Here is a 5283-nt window from a genome sequence, read left to right as displayed (position 1 = left end):
GGAGCACATTATTTTGCAAAGGGAAGATTCTTCTTTATCATGAGAATAACACTGTCTTTCATCACAAACAGTTGGTGAGTACATTTAGGTAGGCCTGCCTCTTGTTCCTCTCTGTCCCTGTGGCCAATACACGGCCTACAGAAAGAGAGATGTCATTTAGAGTTCTGGAGTGGCAAGCAGCAGAAACAGAATGGCTTGATTTGGCAAGAATTCCTGGGAAAAGATTGGGAAAGCTTCCAGAATTGAAAGACTAGCTAACTAACCAGCCCTCCAGGAGTCGGGGAAGAGGCCAGGGAGTGACAGGCACCTCAGCACCGGAGGCTTTCTGCTTGGCCTCCCCTGGGGCTGTGCCTTTAAGGACCCTGCTCTGACCTTTGTCTCCCACCTGAGTGCCCTAGTTGCCCCAGCTCAGGGCGTGTGTGGCAGGGTACTGCCCAGAACTGCAGGCGAGGCTTTATGTCACAGTCATCAGAGGCTGGAGTTCTCATCATGACAATTGTCTAGCAAATAATAGTGAAGTGTGTTGTGGAGGGGTGTCTTTGTACAAAGTCACACTTGGGGCTGAAAGAGCCAAACCCAGTCTGGGACTAAAAGTGAAAGTCAGCTGGGATTGCAGAAGAATAGGGTCTCCTGGAGGCGAGAGAAGATGGAGTCAGATGCAAGGCGAGCAGGAAACACAAGAACGAGCCCCGAGTGTTTCTCCCCAAGGAGGCAGCAGCTGTGAAACGTCACGAGGACCCCTTGTTGGGCGACCACCGCTTTCTGACCTGTGACGAAGGCAAAGGCTCACTGTGCTGTTCTCATCTGTCCCTGGGGCTGACCAACTGCTCACTGTCCTCTCCCCCCCGACAGAACTCTGTCCCTAGTTCATCCCTGCTTTTCTCCATCCCGAGGCCAGAAGAGCAGACAGACCAGAAGCGATTCCTGCTTCACTTCCACCCCACTCAGAATCCTTGACCTGGAACCCAAAATTTACAAAAGGGTGTGAGAGAATTCTCCGTCCACAGGTGTTCTGGGGTGCCCCGCCTCATTGCATCAAGTGACGAAATCAGATCCCACCCCCCAGCAGGCAGGCTCGGTCCTGGTGGCCTCTGGCTGGTTAGGCTTTAACCGCCTGTCTGGTGTTGGAGTGGAAGTCTGCGACTGGCAGCCCTGCCAGGATGGTGGGAGGGAAGGTGAAGTTCCCCACGGGAAGGCAGACTGCCGTCATCAGGAAAAGGTGAAAGCGTGATGCATCCAAACCCAGGAGATGGAGCTCTTGGGGTGGTGCTCAGTTTATGCCAAATTAAATTTAGCAGCGCTACAGTAAATATCTTATAAAATTATAGATTGTAATAATGATTAAATACCGGCTTTTAGCTAGACACTCTGCTTATGACCTCATTTAATTCTTAAAGCCACCTCGTACCTGTTTTATTGATCTTTGCAGTTTCTAGGACTCTGTGCAGGGAGAGTCATCCAGCACCGTGAATGGTGGAGGCAGTCGCCTGGAGCTCTGGGCACCGCCTCAGCGATTACGCGGGTCTGGCAGCCGCCTGCCCCCATCCCCGGTTCCTCTGGATCTTTGTGGGGACGCGTAAAGTCAAAAGTGGCTGTAGGTCCAAGTCGCCCTGCTTCAGTAGGGGACTCACACTCTACTCTGGCGGTGATAATGACAACCCATAACGAACATTGTTAGCAGTTTTACTACATGCAGGACGGCGCTAAGAGCTTTGAATGTGTCAGTTAATCTACAGAGCAGCCCTGTGAGGAACATGTTTCCTTATTTGACAAAGGAGGACACTGAGGCCCAGGGATGTTTCTTGCTAAGGTCACACAGTTGATGAAGGGCAGAGCCAGAGCTCGGGGCTGTCTGGAGCTGCCGGGCTAAACCGGAAGGGAGGCTGCGCGGCCTGCCTGACCGGCCGCCATCGGTAAATGCGGCCTCTGGGTATATTTTTGTGCTTGTTTGTCTATGTACTTGTTCATAAGTAAATATATTTTAACCAATTAAGGGAGAAAGCACTCCGCTCAGGGCCTGAGTCTCATGAGTCATTGTTATTACAGTTACAATGGGAGTGTTCCTGAACAGAATGCAAAGCAAATCCTATTCTCCCTGTAACTTTAGCTTCTGATTCTCATTTTGTCTTCATTGCTCAGTGATGTTCAATTTGCCAGTGGCTCTCAAATGCTCTCCATCACTCCTCTGAATGCCAGCTGCCAGACTTCTCCCACATGCTCCAAATGAGGCAAACAAACCCGTGAAGGCAAGCACCTAAAAAAATAAAGCCATCCCTTAGCGAATTTGGGAAGAATCCTGTTATCACTGGGTAAATAAGCTCCTCCCCCAACTTTTCTGTTCCTAAACTCAGGAATCTGGGGAGGGTCTTGGGGAAGGGAAGGGGACCTGGGACTATGACAGCTGTCCCAGGGAAATCCCAGGGGGGTGTTTGCCGCTGAGAGTAGCCAGCCAGAGGGGCTCCGAGTGTGGCCTCCAGCCATTGGCATCACCGGCACTGTGGGCACCAGGGTCAAAAAAAGGTTCCTGGCCCACACCCACTGAAGCCATTTCTCTGGAGATGGGGCCCATGAACCTGCATTTAGCACGTTTCTTGGTGAAGAGCTAGAGTCTTTTTCTAATATGGGAAGAAGCCTTCGGCAGGGCTGGAGTCGCTGTCAGGGGAGGAAGTCTGTTTAAAAGGGCTTCGTGGCTGGTGGCCTGTTGAGGGAGGGGGGCTTCCTGAGTGTGTTCTCACACGTATTCCCTGCACCACTTTCATCCTGGACGCACTTGACTTATGAACACCATCTTATTACACTGCTGCGCTGAGACTCCACCCCTGGGGAGCGTGACGGGGAAGTAATCACTCTCCCTGCTTCTCCCCACGCCCAGGCACGGCTCTGCTCCCAGCAGGCTGCTTGCACAGGACCCCACATCTTTCCAGGCCCCTCACTCTTCTTTCTTCTGATCTTGGCTGCTGCTCTTTCATCGTAGGGGAGGCAGGGAGGCTTCTCCTAGACTGTGCAAAGACCCATTCCCCTTGGGCATTCAATGGCGAAATTCTCGTGAACCACTTCACATTTGGATTTGAGGCAGAGATTTTGTACCTAATTTAGTATAGACCGGATCGAGAGAATTACTGCCTGTTTGTTTGTCGTTTTGGCTGACCTTTCCCTCCCTCCTTTCTGCGTTTGTTTATTTCTTGTCTCTAGCTACTGTCGCAGGTTACATTTATCAGTCTGGGCTGCCTCTGTGATGCCAGAGCAGGCTGGGCCTGAGTCAGCACCCCGCTGGGAATTAAGAGGAGGTTCCAGGGGCATTGTGGGAAGAAAGGAACCAATGCATGTAAAGCACCTTGCTACAACTCAACTACAAAAACCACTCAAACTCAAAAACTAGCAAAGGACTTAATCCACGTTTCTCTAAGGAAGGCACACTGGCATACTACTGAAAGCATCAGGCCGCTGTGCCCCCACCCCACCTGGGAACACTACTTAATTATAGGGCTCAGAGTACATTTACAGGGGTGTATTCTCAGGCTTGAGTGGAACAAGGGTCAGCTGTGGCCATGAGCGCCTCCTTGGCCGTGGGTTGGAATCCCACCTGCCTCTCTTCTGAGTCCCAGAGCATTCTCTTCACTGGGGGCAAACACAGTGGGAGGGGCTGTGTTCAAACATTTGAAACCACTCCACGCTCTACTCGCCCCAAGTTTCTGTTCTTCCTTCTCTGCGTGGAGCTGGCTGCATCCTGCTCTGCCACACCCAGGGAAAGGCTCTGCAGTGCTGGCCAATCAGCTGACTCGACTTGTGACCCTGGGACTCTGAGCAGTGTCCTCTGCTGCCGAGAGGGCTGGTCAGCTGAGCTGAAAAACCACAGGCTGCCTTTCTTCACTGGATATGTCTCCTAACCCTCTTCTTTAAAAGGCCTGCTTAGCCCTGGCTGGTGTGGCTCCGTGGAGTGAGGGCCGGCCTGTGACCTGCTGAGGGTGTGCGAGGCAACCTCTCTATGGCACATCGCTGTTTCTCTCCCTCTCCTTCTCCCTTCCTTCCCTTCTCTAAACAAATACATTTTTTAAAGTTTATTTTAAAAGTTTTATGTCTTTTATGGTGGCATAACTTTTATATCTTAAATGTGTAGCTTGATGACTTTTTACATAAATATACACCCTCTCAGGTCACAACACAGTCCAGTGCTGTTGAGCAGAGCAGCTCCCAGCCGCCACGTGGCTGCTGAGCCATTGCAGGGTGGCCAGCTGGGACGTAAAACGCAGTCTTGACAACTGAAGTGCAAAAAATGAAAGGAAGCATTCATCATTGGTAATTTTAAAATGGTGATTGAATAGCCACATAGTTTGGGTATATTGCTGTTTCCTTACAGCTTTTTAAATGGCTACTAGGAAATTTTGAATTACACGGACAGCTTGCACTACATTTGTTTTGGACAACACAAGTGCAAAACCCTCGCAGCTCCCTGAAGGCTCCCTCATGGTCCTTTCCGATCTCTTTTCCAATCACAGGTGCACTTGGCCTGTTCTTGACCTGCATGTACATGGAATGATATGGTATGTGTTTTTTAGTACCAGACTTTTTTTCATTCAACATTAAATCTGTGAAATTCATTCACATTGTAGCATGCTGTAGTCATTTGCTCCTTCTCCCTGTTCTGCGGAATTCTGTGGTAACGAGTCATTTTACCCGGCCTGCTGCTGCTGAACACTGGTGTTTTTCCAGTGTTGGGCTCTTGTTCATTATGTTCTAATGAAAGCTTTCCTACATGTGTGCTTTGGTGTATGTATGTAAACACTCGTTTCTGTGGTGTATACCCAGGAAAGGAACAGGGTATATACCATGTCCCCGGGTTGTGGGGCAGAGTATGTTCTTTCTTAATACTGCCCAAGCAGGTTTCCAAAGTGGTTATAACAACTTATGCTCCCATCAGCCATGGCTGATGGTCCCGGTTGTTACCTATTCTCACCAATGCTTGGCATTGCAGTGCTTTTGATGCCAGCCCTCTAGAAGAGAGGCAGTCAAGTTTTGAACTGAAGATCATTCTTGCCATTTTTTCCTCTTTGCAAGGTAACATATACCCGCCTAGCTGATGTGTAGAACATACACATAGAGAAAATGAAGGCAGGAAAAATACCCAACATCTCAACTAATGTTGACATTTGAGATGTATATATCTATATCTATCTATTTATCATCCACATGTTTATCAGTGCGTACATTAATGGTATTATTACAGAACAGAGGTCCAGGGGGGCAATATCTGGCCCGCCCAGAGGCGCCAAAAACTGTTACAGA

The sequence above is a fragment of the Artibeus jamaicensis genome, unplaced genomic scaffold (genome assembly GCF_021234435.1).
Source record: "Artibeus jamaicensis isolate MK-2021 breed Jamaican fruit bat unplaced genomic scaffold, CSHL_Jam_final contig_456, whole genome shotgun sequence".
Lineage (NCBI taxonomy): Eukaryota > Metazoa > Chordata > Mammalia > Chiroptera > Phyllostomidae > Artibeus > Artibeus jamaicensis.
This window is presented reverse-complemented; position numbering follows the sequence as displayed.